General features: G+C 43.0%; 1 protein-coding gene across 6 annotated transcripts in view; it reads right to left on the reverse strand.

Annotated features, from left to right (window-relative positions):
- The window catches only part of CARD11 (caspase recruitment domain family member 11), a 135518-nt gene that overhangs the window by 83597 nt on the left and 27464 nt on the right, over positions 1 to 24457 (reverse strand). The window contains exon 1 of one of the 6 annotated variants that reach the window (XM_023555930.2): positions 6345 to 7232. The exons of the other annotated variants lie outside the window; for them this stretch is intronic. The gene's annotated coding sequence lies outside the window, so the exon portion shown is untranslated. Of the gene's footprint in view, positions 1 to 6344; positions 7233 to 24457 lie in introns of those variants that run through there. 6 annotated transcript variants of the gene reach the window in all.

The following is a 24457-nucleotide window of genomic DNA, read 5'->3' on the forward strand; positions in this document are numbered from 1 at the left end:
CCACTTACTCTCCCCCTAATGAGTCAGCCCGCTCCCTCCTTCCAGTCTCTCCTTTCATGACAATTTTGCCAGTTTCTAACCCTCTCTACCCTCCTATCTCCCCTCCAGACAGGAGATGCCAACACGCCTGATACAAGTAGCTCACCCTTCATCACCATCTCTCTCCAACCCATTGTCCAGTCCCTTCCATGTCTGATGAGTTGTCTTCGGGAATGGTTCCTGTCCTGGGCCAACAGAAGGTTTGGGGACCATGACCGCAGGGATTCCTCTAGTCTCAGTCAGGCCATTAAGTCTGGTCTTTTTATGAGAATTTGGGGTCTGCATCCCATTGATCTCCTGCTCCCTCAGGGGTTCTCTGTTGTGCTCCCTGTCAGGGCAGTCATCGGTTGTTAAGTCTGGTCTTTTTATGTGAGCTAGAATTTTGTACTACATATTTCTCCAGCTCTGTCTGGGGTCTTCTATTGTGGTCCCTGTCAGAGCAGTTGGTGGTGGTAGCCTGGCACCATCTAGTTGTGTTGGACTCAGTCTAGTGGAGACTGTGGTACTTGTGGTCCATTAGTCCTTTGGACTAATCTTTCCCTTGTATGTTTGGTTTTCTTCATTCTCTCTTGCTGCAGACGGGATGAGACCGGTGGAGTATCTTAGATGGCTGCTCGCAAGCTTTTAAGGCCCCAGATCTCTGCATTTTCTTGTGCTGAGAAGTTGTATCGCTTTATTATTATTTTTTAATTAAACAAATAATACCTGTTGCTGTTAAGTCAATTCTGAATCATGGTGACCCTGCATGTTACAGAATGTAACTGTTCCATAGGGTTTTGCTATTATCTGCCCCCACCTTGATCATATTTAGTTCGTTTCCCATCCCTTGCTATTTATTTATTTAATTGTACTTTAGATGAAGGTTTACAGAGCAAACTACTTTTTCATTAAACAATTAATACACATATTGTTTTGTGACATTGCTTGGCACCCTCACAACATGTCAACATGTTCCCTTTCTCGACCTTGGGTTCCCCATCACCAGTTTTCCTGTCCCCTCCTGCCTTCTCTTTGTTGCCCCTGGGCTGGTGTGCCCATTTAGTCTCTCATTTTGTTTTGTGGGCCTGTCTAATCTTTGGCTGAAGGGTGAACCTCAGGAGTGACTTCATTACTGAGGTATAAGGGTGTCCAGGGGCCATACTCTGGGGTTTCTCCAGTCTCTGTCAGACCTAAGTCTGGTCTTTGTGTGTGTGTTGAGTTAGAATTTTATGAACACTCATTTCTGAACAGTGAAAATGGCTATTCTTAACTAAGCACTAGGTCACTGAGGGGGACATAGAACTTTTCTGGAAAAGGGGTTGTGATGGTTAAGTGGTGTGTCAACTTGGCTGGGCCATGATTTTCATTGGTTTGGCAGCTATGTAATCATGTAGTTTAGCAGTTATGTAATGATGCAAGTTTGCAGTTATGTAACAATGTAGTCATCTTCCATGATGGGATCTGAGGTGATCAGCCAATCAGATTGTAAGGGAAGTTTCCTTAGAGGTGTGGCCTGCATCCAATATATAAGGACATTCTGGCAAGGCTCACATGTTCACTCGGGATCCTGCATCCAGCTCATCATCATCTGACCTGCTGATTCTGGGATTCATCAGCTTTCACAGCCCCTCGGGCCGACAACCTGATATCTGACCAGCCAATCTTGGGTTCATCTGCCCCCATGACCACATGAATCTGAGAAGCCTCCAGCCTGACACCTGACCCACGGATTTGAGACTTGCCAGCCTCCACAGCTGTGTGAGCCACTTCCTTGAGATAAATCTCTCATCCTCTCTCTTTATATATATGCTTCACTGGTTTTGCTTCTCTGGAGAACCCAGCCTAACACAAAACCCGTTGCCTTTAAGTCAATTCCAGCCTAAGACAGGGGCCCTCTAAAACATAGCACTATCTGTAGATGCACCTATGTGTCTGTCAGTTTGTAGCACTGTAGGGGCTTATGTGTTGCTTGATGCTGGAAGCTATGCCACCAGTATTCAAATACTAGCAGGGTTACCCATGGTGGACAGGTTTCAGCTGAGCTTCCAGACTCAGGCAGACTAGGAAGAAGGACCTGACAGTCTATTTCTGAAAAGAATCAGCCAGTGGAAACTTTATGAATAGCAGTGGAACATTGTCTGATATAGTGCTGGAAGATGAGCCCCTCAGTTGGAAGGCACTCAAAATACAACTGGGGAAGAGCTGCCTTCTCAAAATAAGAGTCGACCTTAGTGACATGGATGGAGTCAAGCTTTCGGGACTTTTATTTGCTGATGTGGCCCGACTCAAAATGAGAAGAAACAGCTGCAAACAACCATTAATAATTGGAACCTGGAATGTATGAAGTATGAATCCAGGAAAATTGGAAATTGTCAAAAATGAAATGGAATGCATAAACATCGATATCCTAGGCGTTAGTGAGCTGAAATAGACTGGTATTGGTCATTTTGAATTGGACAATCATATGGTCTACTATGCTGGGAATGACAACTTGAAGAGGAATGGCGTTGCATTCATTGTCAAAAAGAACATTTCAAGAGCTGTCCTGAAGTATGCTGCTATCAGTAATAGGATAATATTCATATGCCTACAAGGAAAACCAGTTAATATGACTATTACTCAAATCTATGCACCAACCACCAAGGCCAAAAATGAAGAAATTGGAAGATTTTTACCAATTTCTGCAGTCTGAAATTGATCGAACATGCAATCAGGATGCATTGAAAATTAGTGGAGATTGGAACGCAAAAGTTGGAAACAAAGAAGAAGGATCAGTAGTTGGAAAATATGGCCTTGGTGATAGAAACCATGCCAGAGATCGCATGACAGAATTTTGCAAGACAGTAAAAAGATGGGGTTATTTTTATTTTTATGCGGAATTAAGTTGACCAAATCCATTTTTCCCCCCAGAGAAAGATCAAGGTTGGCACGGTAGACAGAGCTCTGTGCTGGAAGGCTCCCAGCCTGGAACACCTATGTTGAGATCCCAGTTGTCTTAAAGATGCCTGTGGTGATTTTAATACATGACCCCAAACTTTGCTACTTTTCCCCTCAACAGGTGGGGCCTATGCCCTTTCCCCTCAAATCTGGCTCTATAACTGCTTCACTAATAGAAAAGGTGCAAGTGTGGCTATGTGAATGTCTGGACCCAGGCCTTAAGAAATTGGCAGCTTCCATTTCCTGTGCCTTGGGACACTTACCCTTGAAATCCAGCTGTGAGCTTCCTCCGTGCTGTGAGGAAGCTCAAGCAGCAGCGGCGACACCCAACTGAGAGGCCCATGTTGAGAGGAATCAAGGTTTCAGCCCTCACACCCAGCTGATCATCTGGCCAACAGCCAGCGGCAACTCACCTGCCATGTGATGTGCCATCTTAGAAGTGGACCTCTCAGCCCCTAGTTGAGCTGCTCCAGCTGATGCCACGGGAAGCAGAGATGAGCTTTCCTTGCCAAGCCCTATTTGAATTGCAGATTCAGGAGCTAAATAAATTATTGTTGCTGTTTTAAGTCACTAAATTTTGGGGTGGCTTTTGTGCAACAACACAACCAGAACACTAGCTCTGTGTCTTTGGGGAAATGCTTAACCTCTCTGGACCTCAGGTTCCTCACCTGTAAAAAAAGTAGAATTCAAAGATGCTCACTCCAAGGTGAACTCAAATAGTCAATGAATTCTTTAAACATTAATGAATCTTTTCTCTGGTTTTGTTATACAACCTACTTGCTCTTTCTCCAATTCACTAAAAAATTCCCTAAAAGTACGAGAACACTTTTTGGTGGTGCATCAGTTTCCTGTGGCTGCTGTAACAAAGTGCTGCAAATTAGGTGACTTAAAACAACAGAAACTTATTGTCTCATGGTTCTGGAGCCTGGAAGTCCAAAATCAAGGTGTCGACAGGGCTGTGCTATCCCTGAAGGATCCAGGGCAGGATTTTTCCTTGGCTCTTCCAGCTCTGGTGGTTCTTGACAATCCTTGGTGTTCCTTGACTTGTAAACACATCACTCCAGTCTCTGCCTCTGTCTTTACATAGCCATCCTCTCTCTGTCTCTGTGTCTCTTCTCTTTTATGAGGACACCAGTCATACGGGATTAGGGCCCACCCTACTCCAGTATGACCAGTATGTTAGCTCATAACATCTTCAAAGACCCTATTTCCAAACAAAGTCACATTCATAGGTGTAACGGTTAATGTTATGTGTCAACTTGGTTAGACCATGACCCTCAGCGGTTTGGCAGACACTATATATCATGCTTCATTTTGTGATCTGATGTGAGCAGCCTATCAGTTGGAAGGGACGTTTACTTGGGGCTGAGGGCTGCATCCAATATATAAATGGATGTTCTGGCAAAGCTCTCTCAATCCTGCACTCATTCCGTCTGATTTCCAGTTTTTGGAATATGAGAAGCCTTCAACCTTCTGCCCGACCTGCAGATTTTGGATTCACCAGCTCCTGCAACCCTGTGAGCCAGCAGTCTGCCATCTGACTCACGAATTTGGGACTTGCCAGCCCCGTAATTGCGTGAGCCATTTCCTTGAAGTAAATCTTTCTCTATATGTTTATATATACAAGTTACTGGCTTTGCTCCTCTAGAGAACCCAGCCTAAGGCAATAGGTATCAGGGCTTGGACTTTAGCATATCTTTTTGGGGGACACAATTAAACAGCTGTGTTTCTCAAATGTTAATGTCTACATGACTCACCTGAGAATCTTGTTGAGTATAGATTCTACTGTGGGAGGTCAGAGCTAGGGCCTGGGATTCTGCAATTTCATTGTGATGGTCACCCACTGATGGCACAGCTTTTTGTCAGTCACCAACAGGTGCCAATCTATAAAAGCTGACCACGAACTTAATATGCAGAGATGCAAAGGTAGTATCTCATTTAATCCTTACAACAACTCTACGAGCAAGGTTCTGGAGTCATTTGCACTCTATAGATTGGAGACTCAACATCTGGAGAGGTCAAGTGACTTGTCCAATTCTGGAGTCATGGAGGCTGGATGAACCCCTGAAACTATTGTCCTAAGATAATCTTTAAACCTTAATCCAAGAATATCCCCTGAAGTCTTCTCAAAAACAAACAATAGTTTAGCTTAACTAGTAAAGAATGTCTGCCTTGAGCTTTGAGCTCTTATAAGATCTATCTATATGGGATCAAACTGACAACAGCCACTGGAAAGATCAGATAAGAAACTTAGGGACAGTGAGTTTATGTTAATAGGGGAGGGTGAGGATGGCTGTCCAACTTGAAGAATGTAGTCAATGTCACTGAATTGTACATGTAGAAATTGTTGACTTGCTGTATGTTCTGCTATGTATATTCTCAACAACAACAAAATAAATTATTTAAAAAAAAAAGTGACTGGTTCACAGTTGATGAACAGATTTCAGCAGAGGTTCCAGACCAAGACAGACTAGGAAGAAAGGGCTGGTGATCTACTTCTGAAAATTCAGCCACTTAAAACCCTATGGGTCACCATGGTCTGATTCACAACCAATCTTAGGGATGGAGCAGGACTGGGCAGTGTTTCATTCCATGGTGTACGGGGTCGCCATGAGTCAGGGACTGACTTGACAGCAGCTACCAACAACAACAAGGACCGGGATTTGAACCTAGGTCAGTTCACAGACGCTCATTCCCCTGTCTCCCTTCTCCTGAGCACTAGGTGACATGAGATTAACCATTTTTTCTCATCTCACCCCTTCATGCCTGCAGCTAGCCTGCTGGGCATGAAAATCTATCATCGGAGGACAGAAGTGGGGACTCAGGAACGCACCAGGGATAACAACACACAGTGAACAAAGAGAGAGGTGACTTTTTCAGGTTCCCATTTGCCAGCATGACTAATTTACAGCTTTTTACACGCTAATGTTTCCCTGCCTTCTGCCAGTAATAAATAACCAATATGTTTAATACCTAGTTATTATTCATCCCTCTCAGATATCCGGATTTTGATTCTTTGCTGCAGTTCAATCACATTGAATTTCTTTAACCAGGACCGCTCCATTAAGAACCCTCTCCAAGGACATCCCGGTGGGGTGGGTGACAGTTATGGATAATGGTTACGAGAGAGAGGGGAGTGGAAAGACGAAATATTAGCAGCCAGGGGGAAAATCGGGGCAAATAGCCATATAAAACACTACCAGGCTACATTTAAGTAAAGTTCAGGTGGTAACACAAACCAGTAACACCAGGGAACACGCACTTGAAGCTGACACGCCATTCTTAATGCACCTGTTTGCAGCAAACCTGGGGATCCACTTAATCACCTTCCTGACATCCGAGCGCTCCCTCTTCACTGGAATGAGCTCAGAATGGCTGGCCGACCCTACCTGTCTTCCTTGGGTGTGGAGGGGAGGGGCTGGCTGTTACTTGCAGCGTTCGCCACCTCCAAGTGCTTTCCAAGCAAAGAAGGCCAACTCCGCATGCAGAAGCCGTTCCATAGACTTGTTTCTTTCCGAAGAGTTGATCTTTCTTCTATGAATTTAGCCGGGGTCCCTGGGTGGTGCAAACAGTTAAGAGCTTGGCGACAAGCCAAAAGGCTGGCGGTTCAAACTCACCCAGAGGTGCCAAGGAAGAAAGGCCTGGCAATTTTGCTTCTGAAAGGTCACAGCCTTGATAAGCCTATGGAGCAGTTCTATCTGCACACATGGGGTCACCATGAGTCAGGGATGACTCAACCAGACCTATCAACAGCTTCAATGAATCCAGAGCTTTCTGTCCACCTTGACCTTCATTCAATGCATGGCAACTCAGTCTTCGGGACATGTTGAGGACTAAACATGACAAGCTCCGTTCTGCCCTGTGGCTTTCCCAAGAACAGGAGCATCACTCTCATGGTTCCTGGCCGCCTTGGTGGCCACCTGAGCTGCCCTCTACGTCTCCCTCCTCAGGCCTAGCTTCTCCCTTCATTGCAGGACCTCTTGGGGCATCTCTAAGACAAGTAACCCTTCCCCAGGGGCCATGCTTAGGAACTTTCTTGGACCCACTTGGCATCTATTGATTCTAAGGACCACTTCCAGAGGAAGGTGTTTAAATGTGTAAAATAACATACAGCGCATTACAAAGGAAAACAGTCATGTGTCGCTCAAGTCCATAATATGTTCTGTAAAACTGGACATCATGTGATTGGGACACTGTGCAAACATCATATTATAGTACATACAGGCAGTCCCCAGCTTGCCCAACCACGCCTGCTGTTCCACCTGCCTGGGGAGCCGGAGCAGCCTGGGCCCGGAGCCCCTGCCACCGCCTGCTTGCTGGACAAACCCAAGAACTGTATCCACTGGATACAGAGGCCGGCCTTGCCGGGTGGTTGGCTGCAGACCGGGCGGAGGCTGTGCTGGCAGCTGGATCGGGACTTTGTGCATATCCAGTCACAGGGCTGGTGGCGCATGGGGGCATGGAGAGGTGGCCGCGGGGACAGGGTGGGGGAGTGGGTGTGTGGGTGCTAGAAGTGCAGCTGGTGATGGCGGCCCTGGCTGTCACTGTCCTGTTGGTGCTGCTGCTTCCTGATTGTCTGCAGCTACCGCAACCCTGGGCCCTCGGCTGCTGGGCAGGTGAAGGAAGCCAGGAGGAAATGAAGGAGGAAGAGAAGGTGGAGGAGGAGGAGGTGGCGTTGCCGGGATTGGGATGCACCCTGGAGCCCTCCTGCTTATTCACTCTGGGGGTTTGGGGTCTTTAAAACCATCAGGGGGAAATAATAAACAAAAGGAGACCTGCTTTCCCTTTACAAACAACCAAAAATCTGATGGGACCACGGATGTATATGTGGTCGGTTGTTGCCTGAACAGCTAGTATGTGGCACACAACTGTAGAATAAAAACTCGAGGTCCATACAATGGTTCCTAATAACATACAGGCACCTGGCATTGCAACTGCTTTGTATACAGGAGACGTGAAATACACGTGTTGTGTGCAGGAAGCTGTTGTGTCCGGTTATGTCCGCTATATCCCATTCTCCAATTGGAATTTCTGAACTTATGGGACCATAGACATACATGTATTTGGACATTGCCCTAATGGACGTTATGCGGCACATGGCTGTATACTGAAATACAGCTATAAATTATTTTAAAAATTGTGATGTTTTCTGTCTCTTTATTAATGTAGGAAGTAATACCTAGCACTGGTGTCTAATAGCTGCTATAATTTTGAAATGTTTTTGTTGTTGGATGCTGTTGAGTCAATTCTAACTCATAGTGATCCTAAAAGACAGAGTAGAACTGCCCCACAGGGTTTCCCAGGTTGTAATCTCTATAGGAGCAGACTTTGGATCAGCTGGTGGGTTCAAATTGCTGACCCTTCCATTAGCAGCTGAGTGCTTGACCATTTGAGCCAATAGGGCTCCTTGAATTTTGAAATAGGGACATGCAAACAATATTTTGAGGTATCCCCCCCCCAAAAGAATAATGGGATATGGAAAAATTTGCAGTTTCTGTTGGTGATAAAGTCACAGGCACTGTTGATACTACAGTGATTTGTGGCCTGCATTGATATTTGAAAGAAATGCTAAATTGCAATTAGAGTGAGTAAATATAAAGATGTAATTTCTTCATCCAAGTTCATGGTTCTCCAGAATTCTATCTGTGGATCCCTTTGGCGGGGGGGGGTGGTCTCTGGGCTCCGGCTAAAAGCCCCCATCCCAGGGTCACTCTCCTCCCATTTCACGTTAAGCCCCAGCAGAACTGTCTGTCTTCCCTACTGGACCCCAGGGAACAGGAACCCATCTGTCTTACGCGTGGCAGCAACACAGGGCCTGGCATCGTGCCTGGCATGTTTGCAGATGCATCAGAAATATCTGATGAATGGATGGCTAGGGAGTAACTGTATTTTGCATCTGTGCATAGCATTTCTGGTTGGCTCTTTGAGAAAGCTAGTGAATCCTGGGTCTGCACGACCACCTCTGCACCAATTCATTCCATCAACCAATATTTATTTATGTATTTAAATTAAGGTATAATTCATTTACCATCAAGGGTACCAATTAAAAATGCACAGTTCAGTGGTTTTTAGTATAGTCACACGGCTGTGCAGCCATCACTGCTATCTAATTCCAGAACATTTCCATCACCCTCAAAAGCCACCCTGTACTCATTAGCAGCCCTTCTCCACTCTCCCTTTCCCCTAGCCCCTGGTAACCACTACTCTGCACTCTGGTTCTATAGTCTTCCCTACTCTGGACTTTTCATATGAACGAAATCATATAATAGGTGGTCTTTTGTGTCTGACTTCTTTCACTTGGCATAATATTTTCAAAGGAATCCCTGGGTGGTGCAAATGGTTCATATACTTGGCTGCTAACCCAAAGGCTGGAGGTTGGGGTCTACCCAGAGGCACCTCAGAAGAAAGGCCTGGCAATCCACTTCCAAAAAATCAGCCATTGAAAACCCTATGATACACAGTTCTACTCTGACACGCATGGGGTCGCCATGACTCGGAATTGACTCGATGGCAACTGGTACTAGTAGTGGTGATGTTTTCAAGGTTCACCCATGGATAGCATGTATCAGAACTCCATTGCATTTCATGGCTGAATGATATTCCACCACATGGATACACCATTTTTTGTCTATCTATTCAACTGCTGATGGACACGTGTTGTCAACAAATACGGAGCACCAACATGTGCCAAATGGGAGCACAATGCAAGCAGAGGGCTAGGACTAACAAACTATCCACCCTGATTATAGCTTCTGATCAGTTTCCCAAGATAACTTCGAGGATAAGCTAACAGCATTTGCATTGACGGGTTTTCCTGATAGGTGAACTCAGAGGTCGCTGAACAACATTACCTAAGGAGTAGTGCATTTTCCACAAATAACGCACCCACGTAAATAACACACACATATACAAGGTGCATAGCACGCCTAGGAAAATAATGCATGAGGGGGTTATGCGGCTGGCAAAAAAATGTATAATGCGGTGTTATTGGTGTAAAAATACGGTACTTTCTTTAGTACCTCAAGGTAAAATACCTTTAGTACCCAAAGGTGAAGAATAGCTCTTGCTGTATAAATGTCTTTTGAATAAATAAATAACCCTTGAGGAAGGGCTCATGTGGTGAACCAAAGAGCTCAGTTCTCGGCCCTGTTTTGCTCGACATTTTTGGCAGTGATATGTGTTAAGAGGAGCCCCGGTGGCACAGCAGTTAAGAGCTCGGTTGCTAACCAAAAGGTCATCAGTTCAAATCCACCAGCCACTCCTTGGAAACCCTATGGGGCAGTTCTACTCTGTCCTATAGGGTCGCTACGTGTCAGAACTGACTCAACGGCGATGGGTTTGGTGAATGAGGATGTCAAAGGAAAATCTTATCAGATGTGCAGGTCACAAAAAGTTGGAAAAGACAGTTAATATGATAAACGCGCTCATCAATATTCTGGAAGACTTGGCAGGCAGGAATAGTGGGCCCAAACCACAAGAGGAATTCAACAGAAATGAATGTGCTGAATTTTTTCTTAAAAAGTGGACATGGAAAACCGGTGTGGTAGAGGTTATGAAAAAATAAATAGAAAGAAAGAAAGAAAAAGAACCATCGTGGGGTTTTGATTAGCTAAATGTTCAATGTGACCCCATAATGTAACATAGATATCAAAAAAAACCCATAATGTAAAACAAGTACTAAAAAAAAACCCATAATGTAACCCAGGTGCCCCCCCAAAAAAACCCAATAATGTAATACAACTACCAAAAAAAAAAAAAAATCCCTAATATATAAAAAATAGCAGGTGCTAAAAAAATACCCAATAATGTAGCAAAAGTACTAAAAAAAGAAATACCCAGTAATATAACATCAAAACCTCATCGATGTCGAGTTGATGCCAACTCATAGCGACCCTACAGGACAGAACAGAACAACAGAACTGCCCCATAGGGTTTCCAAGGCTGTAAATCTTTACAGAGGCAGACTGTCACATCTTTCTCCCGTGGAGCGCCTGGTGGGTTCGAACCACTGACATTTCAGTTAGCAGCCGAGTGCTTTAACCACTGCATCAGCAGGGCTCCTCTATACTGTAAAACAGGTACTAAAAAATACCCAATAATGTAACACAGATACCAAAATATACCCAATAAGGTAACATAAAACCAAAAACCAAACCTGTTGCCGTCGAGTCGATTCTGACTAAATACCCAATAATGTAATACAGGTACCAAAAAAAAAAAAAAAAGCCCAGAAATGTAACACAGATAATAACAAATAATATGAGATTGCATGAAGGAGTCAAGCTCTGTATATGCTTCAATTGCTCCTTCCCTTCACCCCCAACCTAGCGAATGAGAAAATAGGATACATCTTTTAAAGGCTAACTAGTAAGATTGATTAGGCTGAAAGAGGAAACCCAAGTGCAAACGGCGGTAGGGAAGGCCATCTTCAATGCGGAGGTGCCAGACGCCAGGGTGGCCCTACACTGACGAGTCAGAACACCGCTTGGGATACGTTCAGTACATGAGACTCACATGAGATCCAAAGACACAAATACTTTGAAAGTGAAAGGATGGAATTATCTAAAAACTATTTAATAAGAAATGGCAAAAGTATTAGAAGAAAAAAAAATTAAATATGCTCAGAAATTAGGGAAAGACCTTCCCAAACAAAGCATGATATGCTGACGTCATTTAGGAAAAGATGGGTGCGTTTGAGTACAGGATTAATTTAAAGCTTCTGTATGACGAAAAACACCATAAGTAAGTTAAACTAAGCCCTGGTGGCACAATGGTTAAGTGCTTGGCTGCTCACTGCAAGTTCGAGCCCACCCAGCAGCTCTGAGGGAGAAAGACCTGGCGATCTGCTCGCGTAAAGATGACAGCCTAGAAAACTCTACGGGGCAGTTCTGCTCTGTCACACGGGGTCAGCGTGAGTCAGAATTGACTTGATGGCATCTAACAACAACAATGTACGAAATGAAGATTAATGTGCCAACGATCAATAAGAAATAGAGGCAACGTGGAACAAAAGGAAAGAAGGAATACGAACCAGCAAGTCACAGAAGTTTACATGACCCATAAACATGAAACGTTATTTAGGCTCAGTAACAAGGAAGAAAAGGAGTTGAAACAATGGATCCCATTCTGCACTTGAGTTTCCTCAACTGTAAAACGGAGACAATAAAAAAACCCACCTCCCAGGGTTACCATGGGATTAAAAGAGCCGATGGAAGTACAGCAGTTGCAACAGTGCCTGGAGCAGTCAATAGCCTATAAAAATTAGCTATTGTTATTATTCTTATGAGCCTGTTTCAGCTATCTGAGTGGCAAGAATGAAAAGACTTGATAATATAAAGTTAATCAAGTGTGGAGGGGAAAAAAATACTCTCATGCCGTCTTGTGGGCAATATAAATTGGTCCAGCCAATTTCCATGGGCAGTTTGGCAACATCCATTAACACATACAATACATACATGCCCTACACCTTGGCAACTCCACGTTGGGTTGGTATCTAACCTAGGGAAAAATTCACCCCTCTGCATAACGAGGCAAGTGCAAACGAGGAAGAGCAAAAGACTGGAAACAATTTTAAATGTCCATCAAGAGGGGACTGATTAAATTAAACACAGTGCTTTTACGGGATATTTTGCAGCTGTTAGTAAGAATGACGTGGAAGTTATACCCCATCACCTGCCTCTCAGTTAGTCATCCTGTGGTGGCTTGTGTGTTGCTGTGATGCTGGAAGCTATGCCACCGGTATTTCAAATGCTAGCAGGGTCACCCATGGCAGACTGGTTTCAGCAGAGCTTCCAGACTAAGACAGACTAGGAAGAAAGGCCTGGAGATCTACTTCCAAAATCCTGCCAATGAAAACCTTATGGAGCACATCGGGAACACTGTCTGATGTAGTGCTGGAAGATGGGGCCCCTATGTTGGAAGGCACTCACAATACACAGTGGCCGCAACAACGGACTCAAGCATATCGACAATCATGAAGATGGTGCAGGACCCGGCAACGTTTCATTCTGTTGTATATGAGGTCGCCACGAGTCGGAGCTGACTCTACGGCAATTAACAGGAGCGAATACCAATATGGAAGATTTCCAAGACATATTTTTAAGCAAAGAAAATCAGTTGCAGAAAGATAAGTATTGTATGATCCTACTTAGTAAAACAACAACCACAAAACTATAAAACATGTATTTCTACGTTGTTGTTGTGTACTGTTGAGTCGATTCCAACTCATAGTGACCTTATATGACAGGGTGGAACTGCCCCATAGGGTTTTCTAGGCTGTAATCTTTATGGAAGGAGCCCTGGTAGTGCAATGGTTAAGCGCTCAGCTGCTAACTTCAAGGTCAGTGGTTCCAACCCACCAGCAGTTCCACGGGAGAAAGATGGGGCAGTCTGCTTCCGTAAAGATTTACAGCCTAGGAAACCCTATGGGGCACTTCTACTGTGTCCTATAGGGTCACTATGAGTCAGTATGATTTCGACAGCAACGGATAACCTTTACAAGGACAGATTCCCAGGTCTTTTCTCCCTCAGATCAGCTGGTGGGTTCAAACTGCTGACCTTTTGGTTAGCAGCAGAGCACTTAACCATTGTACCACTAGGCTCCTGTTGTATTTTCTATATCTACATATACTTGCCTAGAAGAAGGTCTGGGAAGAGACTCACAAAACTGACAGAACTCATTTCTTCAGGGGAGCCTACTAGGATTGTAACAGAGACTTAATAGCTTTATTTACATCTTTTGAAAAACTTAAAAGAATGTTCTCATGTATTATTTTTAGAAATACCAATGAAATCTTTGATTATAGTAGTAGGATAAAGTGTCTGGGCTATAAGAAGTAGCAGCATCACTGGGCATCAGGAGAATGGGACCACATCCCAAGGTCTATGACCAATCTGAGCATCATACTTTAAGAAAGACGTTTCCAAACCAGAGTGCGTTATCCATAGGCTACTTCCCAGTTTCCCTAGGATGATCCTGGTTTATGCCTATTGCCCTGGGGTAATTATTAACAGCGCACCTCTTACTCTCAAGGGTGTCCTGGTTTGATTTACAAGAGCTCAAACAAATAAAGAAACAAACAAACTGAAGCATAAATCTCATAGTTTGGCCGAAAACTACAAAACGCTGATGAAAGAAATCAAATACCTGACTAAACAAATGGAGAGACACACCGTGTTCATGGATGAGAAAATTCAAGAGGGTAAAGATGTCACTTCTTGCCAAACTGGTCTATAGATTTAATCCAATCCCAATAAAAACCACAGCAGGAAGTTTTTGTAGACATAGATAAGCTGATTCTAGAATTTATATGGAAGGGCAAAGAAACCAGGCTAGTCAAAACAGTTTTGAAGGCCTGATTTTAAGACTTACTATAAAGCTATACGGTCAGCAGTTTGAATCCACCAGGTGCTCCTTGGAAACTCTATGGGGCAGTTCTACTCTGTCTGACAGGGTCACTATGAGTTGGAATTAACTCGAGGGCAACAGGTTTGGGTTTGCTTCTTTTCTTTTTTTTTTTTTTGGTCTAAAGCTATATAGTATGACCATCACCTCTATCTAGCTCCAAAATATTTTCATCACCCCTTGTCTTAGTATTCTAGTGCTGCTATAATAGAAATACCACAAAAGGGTGGCTTTAACAAACAGAAATTCATTTTCTCACAGTTTAGGAGGCTAGATGTTCGAATTCAGAGTGCTGGCTCAAGGGGAAGGCTTTCTTTCTATGTTGGCTCTGGAGGAAGGTCCTTGTCTCTTCAACTTCTGCTTCCTGGTTCCTTGGAGATTTCCATGTGTCTTGGCATCTATCTTACCCATCTCTCTCTCTGTTCATTTGTTTAATCTCTTTTTATATCTCAAATGAGACTGACTCAAGATACACCCTACACTAATCCTGTCCCATTAACATACAAAGAACACATTCCCAAATGGGATTATAACCACAGGCATAGAGGTTAGGACTTAGAACACATATTTTTGGGGACATAATTCAATCCATAACACTACTAAAGGAGTCCCAACATCCATTAAGGGGTCGCTCCCCATTCTCCCCTCTCCCAGCCCCAGGCAACCATCAATCTGCTTTTTGTCTCTAAGCATTTACCTGTTCTGGATATTTCATATAAATGGAATCATACAATATTTGTTCTTTTATGGCTGTTTTTTTTCACTTGGCATAATATTTTTAAGATTCATCCATGTGATGGCATGTATCAGTATTTCATTTCTTTTCATGGCTGCATAATATTCCATTGTACAGATGGACATTTGGATTGTTTCCACCTTTTGGCTATCGTGAATAGTGCTGCTATGAACATTTGTGCACAAGTTTTTGCTTGAACACCTGTTTTCAAGTCTTTTGGGTACGTACCTAGCTGTGAAATTGCTGGGTCACACAGCAATTCTATGTCTAACTTACTGAGGCACTGCCAAACTGTTTTCCACAGGGGCTGTAGACCATTTCACATTCCCACCAAGATGTCTTTTCTTAATCACCAGATGCAATAGAAATTCAGAGAAGGGAGGAAGCAGGGCTGGAGAATGAAGCCAGAAAAGGTTTCCTGGGGCTCAAGTGGGATTGCAGGAAGGGTGGGGTTTGCATAGGCAGTCAGGCAGTCCAGGGAAAGAAGCAGCCAGGGCAGAGGCCCAAAGGTGGGAACGGGTCAGCACCTGTCTGGGTACCTAGTTGGGGGGGAGGGCTACATGGAGTAGTAGGAAGTTCCTTGGATTGGGTGGTTGGAGGTCTCTTTATGCAGAGGCTGGCCTCAGACACAGGCCCAAATCCCCATTCCCTATGTAAGGGCCCTTTCCCTAGAGGCGGATAACAGAGAGGGTGGGAGGGAGATCCGGTGAGCCTGGTAATGAGGTCCTTCCATTGTCCTGACCTCTTTCAGGTGCAAAGGCAGAGCCCTGAGACCTGTCAGCCACCCACTTTCAACTGTCATAAAAGAGACGTGCCAAGCGGGAAGATACTAGAGAAGAGTTAACATGCAATTGAGCCGGGGAATGAGCCAGCCACCGCTTCTCTCTCTGACTTTAAAATGAACTCCCAGAGGTTCCCATGGTGGGTCAGACGAAGCCAATTAAAAAAAAATTAACTCTGCACCATGCCCGCCCAGGTGCTCAATAACTGTTGGCAGTGACAATGACGGTGGTGAAGGCACAAACCTGAACTGTTTCTTCTGCAGCAGGCGCCGTAATGTGGCTTTGGAGACCAAAGGGCTGTGTGCTAAAACGCCCCCACTGAGCCCCTGACGCCTGCAGTTCAGGCAGCTGGAATATTTAATGCTACTTCACAATTTCTGGTGCCTAAGGGGGGTGTCCGGTTCCTGTCTCGGGGGCATGCGCAGATGTGGGGGCAAGGAGTCACCGGGGAGACAGAGAAGTGTCCAAGAGACCCTCTGGGGACCTTGGGCACTGGAGGGACCCGCCTCCCCAGCACCAGCTATCTCCTCCCGTCACCCAGGATTAAACTGCACGCACGTCTTGGCTGTATCGGGTAGCTCTGGCTGGCGGCTCTTCAAGACTCTGATTCTAGAGCCAACCAAGGGAAGTAATTAAATGTGTTGAGACTCTGCTACTTAAGATAGTGGTGTTAGGCTGCTGCTCATAACGGGCGGGGTCCAGGAATCTCAAACTCATCTCCCAGAACTATTAATTAAAATGCACATTGTCCCCATGAAAATGTGGGGGACGTGTCCAGTGTGCAGATGAGAGCCCCATCTCTCACTTATTAGCTTTAAGAAACCATAAGGCCTGGTTCTTAAACAACAACAAAAAACCAAACCCGTTGCTGTCCGGTTGATTCTGACTCCTGGCGACCCCAAGTGTTACAGAGTAGAACTGCTCTATAGGATTTTCTTGGCTATAGTCCTTACAGAGGTTCACTGGGTGGCAAAAACAGTTAAGCACTGACTACTAAATGAAAGGCCGATAGTGTGAACCCACCCAGAGGCACCTTGGAAGACAGCCCTGGTGATGTGCTTGCAAAAGGTCACAGCCTTGAAAACCCTATGGGAGCTCAGTTCTCCTCTGCAAGCATGGGGTAGCCATGAGTTGGAACTGACCTGACAACAACTAATGACAACGATAACTAAATCTTTATGGAAGTGGATTGCCAGGCCTTTCTTCCACAGCATCACTGGGTAGGCTTGAACAGCCTACCTTTCGGTTAGTAGTCGAGCACAAACTGCACCACTGAGCAGCCTAATAGGACAATCTAAAAACAGGATGTGGAGGGTCAGGTGGCCAAAGTCGTGTGTCCTTGTGAGGGGGATGGAGACACCCAGCTCACTTTGCCTGATATGGAAGGGAGGTGGGCCACTCTTTTTAGATAAAACAAGATGTTGGAAGGTCCAGGACATGAGTGTCTAGGGGGAGGTGTCAGCAGTGAACAGAGTTCAATGACATTCTTGTTTCATGTTTCTGTCCATGGCTTTCTCTTCCACTCTACTCTTGGGTCTTACTGTAACCAAAGGACTTAATTCAGCACGGGGGCCCCTTTGCCATGGCCCAGAGACCCAGCACGGCTTTTCTCAGGTCCATTCCTAGAACCTGACAGAAATGCACGAAGTGTTCATAAGACACGTTGAAGACGTTCATGGCAGCGCTACTCATAATAACCCCAAAATGGAAACCACCGAAATATCCATCAGCCGTAAAATGGATCGGCCCCTGGTTGGTACAAATAGTTAACATGATTGGCTGCTATCTGGAGATTGGCGATCTACTTCCAAAAAAAATCAGCCACTAAAAACCCTCTGGAGCACAGTTCTACTCTGACCCACATGTGGTCACCATGAGTTGGAGCCGACTCAACGGCTACTGGTTATATAGCAATGCAAACCAACACAACAACTACATGGAATTACATGGACGACTCTCATGAACATAATGTTGCATGAAAGAAGTCAGACACAAAGTTTTTTTAAAACCAAACAATAGTTCAGCTAAACTAGTAAAGAATGTCTGCCTTGAGCACTGTGCTCTTTTATGGGATTTTATGGGATTAAATTGACAACAGTAACTTGAAAGGTCAGAGAGGAAGTTTAGGGGGCAGTGAGTTTATGTTAATGGGGGAAGAACGACTTGGAAAAGGGGGGTTAGAATGGTTGCACAACTTGAAGAATATAGTCAATGTCACTGCTTTGTACATGTAGAACCTGTTAAATTGGTATATGTTTTGCTGTGTAAATTTTCAGTAACAACAACAAAATAAATAAAATTAAAAAAAAAGAGTACATACTACATGATTCCATTTACATAAAACTTGAAAACGGGAAAAAAGACTGTATGTTCAAGCCAACGGCAACCTTTGAGGGAAGGAACAGGCTGGAAGGGAAATAAGGGGGATTCCATGGTTCTGATAGTTTTCTGATTCTTGGTTACAAAAGGTGTTCACTCATGATTTATATATTTTTTTCTGTATGTTATACTTCAATAAAATTTCTACATGAAATAGACAAATATGTAAATAAATAAATACAGTGGCCCCATTCATACGTCTCCCAGGCATCGGGCAGAAGCAAACCCACATTATGTATGAGCATATCCGCAGTTCAGGTCTCAACACACATAAGCTCACAATTAAAAAAAAAAACAACAAAAAGCACAACTCATAATACAAAACAAGGCACAATAACCAACAGCGGAACAAAAAATGCAGCATAGAAAATTCATGTATTTGGAGTCAATCGGAAGCAGAATATATAATTATTATGTTTAATATGTTTAAATAAACGAAAAAAGAGAACTCAAAGAAATAAGTTAACTATTCAAAATAAACAGGCAGATTTTAAGAAGAAGCAAACAGAATTAGAATTGAAAAAGTATAGTGATTAAAGATACAACTCTTGGTCTCTACTCATCAAGAGCAAAAGAGAAAGAAGGAAACCAAAGTCTCAGAGAAGAAGCTAGTCTACAAGGCTAACAGCTTACATAAGCCACACCCTCATCTACCCTGAGACCACAAGAACTAGATGGTGCCCGGCTACCACTACCAATCACTCTGATCACAGCTACAATAGATGGACCCTGTACCAGTTGAGACTACAGGACTCCCTGAGACTACTGCCCTGAGATACTCTTCAAACTTTGAACAAAACCTATCCTCTGAGATCACCTTTTAGCAAAATAACGGACTGGCACACAAAATAAAGGATACTACCCGTGAGTACAGTGCTCCATTAAAAAAAAAAAACAAACCATCTCTATGAGACCAAAAGGTCAAGAATTACTCTAAAGCAAAGATGAGAAGATAAGGGGGTAGGGAAACTAGAGTACTGGAAATGGAACAACCAGAAATCAATTAACGAGAATGCTGACACGTTGTGAAAAATGTAACTAATGTCACTGAACAATTCATATAGAAATTGACAAACGGGAACCAAATTTGCCATGTAAACTTTCACTGAAAACATTATAAAATATTAGTTTTAAAAATTATAATGATTGAAATTAAAAACTCCATGGAATTACAGTATTTATAGATGAAGAAAGGCCTAGTGATCTACTTCTGAAAATCAGCCAATGAAAATCCTATCAATCACCATGATCTGATCTGCAATTGATCATGGGGCTGGCACAGGACCAGGCAGTGTTTTGTCCATTGTGCATGGGGTCATCATGAATTGGTGCCGATTCAACAGCAGCTAACCACCACAACAACAGATGATATGGGGTTTGGGATTTGCTTCAAGACAATTCAACGAAGGGAGAAGGAGGGGGAAGTACAGATACAACAAAAAGAATGGCCATATGTTGATAATTTTTGAACTTGTACGAAAGGTAAGGATAGGGGGCTCATTACACAAATCAATTTTTGTACATGCTTGAAAACTTCCTTAATAATCATTTTTTAAAAAATTCCTCAAAGGATGGTTAAATAGTAGAATAACTACACCTGAAGAGAGAATCAGTCAACTAAACCGTCGATTTAAAGAAATTACCAAGAATATACAACAGCAAGGCAAAAAGACGGAAAACATTGGGGAGGTTAAGCACATGGACAAAGAAGTGAAAAGACAGCACATATGCTAGGGGAAAGATCCCTGGGTGGCACAAATGGTTTGCACTTGACTGCTAACCTGAAGGTTGGCGGTTTGAACCCATCCAGCAGCACCAAGAAAGAAAGGCCTGGTGATCTGCTTCCATAAGGATTACAGCCAAGAAAACCCGACGGGGCAGTTCTACTCTGTCATGTGGGGTCGCCATGAGTTGGAATCGACTTGACAGCAATGAATATACTAAGACAGACATGAGAGAGACAACACGTGAAGAGTACATAGCTGAGAATTTTCCAGAACTGGTGAAAATGTGAATTTCCATATGCAGAATGCAAAACGAATCCCAAGATGAAGAAATAAAATTTCAATCCATACCTATACATTTTGTGGTGGGATTGGAAACACTAAAAACAGAGGCCAATTATAAAAGAAGCCAGGGAGGAAAACGCTACCTTCAAAAGAACAGCAATTAGACTCATAGATGACTTCTCAAGGCAATGATGGAAGCCTCCGGCAGTGGAAGAACACACTCAGTGTGCTGGGAGAATATATCCGTTAACCTTGAATCATATGCCCTGAGAAATTTTATTTCAAAAGTGACAGCAAAATAAAGACATTTTCAAACAAAAATAGAGAATTTATCTCAAATAGACCCTCATTAAAAGAACCTCTAAAGGATATATTTCTGGAAGGAAGAAAATATTCTTAGAAGAAAAGTCAGGGATGTAAGAAGGAAAAGGGACCAAAGAAAAAGGTAAATATGTGAATAAATCTAAACAAACATCAACTGTATAAAATGGAAACAATAATGCCTATTTTGGGGGGTTTAAAAATAATAAAGGAGCCCCTGCGTGGTGCAAATGGTTAAAGCGCTTGGCTGCTAACCAAAAGATTGGAGGTCAAGTCCACCCAGAGGAAGAAAGGCCTCAGAAGAAAGACCTGGTGATCTTCTTCCAAAAAGTCAGCCATTGAAAACCCCATGGAGTACAGCTCTGACACACATGGGGTCATCATGAGCTGGCGTTGACTTGACGGCCAGTGGAACCAAAATATTGGACAACAGTGCATGAATTAGCATGCTCAGTATTTAGAAATAAACACTGAAGTCCTTGTATTTTGGGGGAGGATGATAAAGATATTAACTTCATATTTTATTAAATATGTGTGATAGACTTTCTAGAATATCCATTGTTACTGGGCACTGTTAAGTTGATTCTGATTCATGGCAGCCCCATGTGACAGGGTAGAATGGCTCCATAGGGTTTTATAGGCTGTAATCTTCATGAAAGCAGATTGCCACGTCTTTCTCCCACAAAGCTGCTGGGTGGATTCAAACTGTCAACATTTTGGTTAGCAGCCAAGCGCTTAACCATTGTGCTACCAGGGGTCCTTAAAGTATCTGTTAAGCAAATAAAAAATAGGGTGTATAACTTTCCAACCAGAAGCTAGGCGGGTGGGTGGGGGAATAGGGGATGGAAATAGCAGGGCAAAACAAAAATCTCAATCAATCCTGGAGAAATAAGAAAAAAAAAGTATACACACACACACACATATTTAAAAAAGAGGAGGAGAGAAAGCATAAAATGGGAGGCCAGAAGTAAATCTAGATGCGTCAAATTTAACTATCCAGTTAAACCAAAAAAGTCGCCCAACCAGAAAAAAAGTCTAGTTATATGCTGTTTATAAGAAACACACCTTAAACATAAGCTCCCTGAAAGGCTGAACGTCAAAAGACAGCAAAAGTTATCCAAATAAATACCAACTTTTTGACAAAAGAATGGCAAAGACCCACACCAAAGGCCTAAGGGCTGGTGGTACCACCCACTCCATCTAGCTGCCCATGACAGGGGCCTGAGAACCAGTAGTGCCCCCCCAACCCCTCCAGTAAATGGCACCAGGCACCCAAGGACCAGCTGCACTATCTACCCCCTACTATGCACTCTGGTGGACAGAGGCATGCCCTCCATCCAGGCACCTAGGGGCAGCCAACAGCCCCCTGCCTTGCCACCCACATTGTTCCCTACTGCAACCAGAGACCTGTGCCTGCTCCAAACACCCCCATGCAGCCCTGCCCACCCATGACTGTAGTGACCAAAGACCCAGGCATCTGTGCCCTCACCAACAGAGATGCGGCAGAGCACACACATAATACCCAACCCAATGACCAGGGAACCAGCAGGACAGATTCATCATCTCACCAAAACACCACCAACATCTTCAGCAGCCCTGCAAGACCAGTGAATAGACTCCTGGACTCACACACCTAGTAGCTGCTCCAACCTCATGGAGACAGGAGATGAGAGCTTCAACGAGGCCAGATTAACAACCAGAGTAGCACACGCACCCAGCCTACTTGGACATACCAAAACAAAACAAAAATTCAGGATGCAGTAAACAAAAATACAATAAGCAAACAAATATGCTAACATTGATGCCTCGAAGACAACACTCGATATTAAATCACATAAAGAAGCAGGACAAGATGGCTCCAGCAAGTGACCAAAATAAAGACCCAGAAAACCTTCCAGAGGAAGATAAGGCAATGGAACTACCCAATGAAGAATTCAAAAGACTAATAAATAGAGCTTTCCAAGAGATCAAGAAGGAGATCAGACAAAGCAAAAGAGGAATTCAGGAAAATAATACAAAATGACAAAATAAACAAAACGACAGAATAAACAGGCTGCTAGAAACTGTACAAGAACAGCAACAAGAAATACAAAAGATTAGCAATAAAATTTTAGAATTAGACAACTCAACAGAAGGTCACAGGAGACAAATTGAGACAGTGGAAGTCAGAATTAGTGAGATTGAAGATAAATCCCTTGATGCCAATTTGTTCGAGGGAAAAAAAAAAGAAAGGAAGAAAAATTAAGAAAGTCTAAGAATTATGTGGGATACTATCAAGAGGAAAAACCTATAAGTGATCAGAGTACCAGAATGAGAGGGATAATGGAAAACACAGAGAACTGGCAAAGATTTGCTGGTGTTTTGAAAACTTCTCTAGTATCATGAAAGACGAGATGATATCTATCCAAGAAGCTCAACAAACCCCACACAGGATAGATCTCAAAAGAAAGTCACCAAGATATATCATAATCAAACTTGCCAAAACTGAAGACAAAGAAAGAATTCTGAGAGTGGCTAGGGATAAATGAAAAGTCACCTACTAAGGAGAACCAGTAAGACCGAGGTCTGATTATTCAGCAGAAACCATGCAGGCAAGAAGGCAATGGGATGACATATATAAAGCCTTGAAGGAAAAAAAATTGCCAACCAAGAACTATATATCCAGCAAAACTGTCTCTCACATATGATGGTGAAATTAAGTCATTTCCAGATAAACAGAAATTAAGGGAATATGTAAAAACCAGACAAAAATTACAAGAAATATTAAAGGGAGTCCTCTGTTTAGAGAACCAACAACATCAGACAACAATCCAAAATTAGGACACAGGACAAAGCAACCAGATACCAACACAGATACGGAATTCTCAAAAGTAAAACGAAGCTAAGAGACTGAAAATAGGGAAACAGGAAAGGCAATATGTAAATAACAACAATGTCAAAACAAAAAGGGGGAATAAACAGTGTAGTTAAAGAACTTCCATATGGACAGGAACTCAAGGCAATATCAAGAAATAAAAGATTGGTTTAAACTTAGAAAAATAAAGGTGTAAATTTCAAGGTAAGCACAAAGGAAGCTAACAAACCTACCCACCAAAATAAAGCAGAAGAAAAACATAAAGACTTGGCAAAGACAAAATCAACAACTATGCAAGTGAGGAAAAGAAAATAAATAAACAAAAAGAACTCATACTGGAAAATTAAGTGGAACAAAGAATATGTCACCACCACACACATACATATCCCAGTGCCGTCGAGTCAATTCTGACTCATAGCGACTCTACAGGACAGAGTATGTGCACACACACACACAAATACAACAAAATGACAGTAGCAAACTCATACCTATCAATAATTACACTGAATGTAAATGGCATAAATGCACTGGTAAAGAGACAGAGAGTGGCAGAATGATAAAAAATATGAGCCATCTACATGCTGTCTACAAGAGACATGCCACAGACACAAAGACATAAACCAAAACTCAAAGGATGAAAATATATATATATATCAAAAATAAAAATAAAAAAGAGCAGGAGTAACAATATTAATCTCTGACAAAACAGACTTTAAAGCAAAATCCACCATAAAGGATAAGGAAGGACACTATACAATGATTAAGGACGTAAACATAATAAATACATATGCACCTGATGACAGAGCTCCAGAATACATAAAACAAACTCTAACACCATTGAAAAGAGAAATAGTTCCACAATAATACTAGGAGACTTCAACACACCACTTTCAGTGAAGGACAGAACATCTAGAAAGAAACTCAATAAAGATACAGAAGATCTAAATGCCACAATCAACCAACTTGATCTCATAGACATATACAGAATACTCCACCCAACAGCAGCAAAGTATACAT

Source organism: Loxodonta africana, chromosome 12, assembly GCF_030014295.1.
Source record: "Loxodonta africana isolate mLoxAfr1 chromosome 12, mLoxAfr1.hap2, whole genome shotgun sequence".
Taxonomy (NCBI): Eukaryota; Metazoa; Chordata; class Mammalia; order Proboscidea; family Elephantidae; genus Loxodonta; species Loxodonta africana.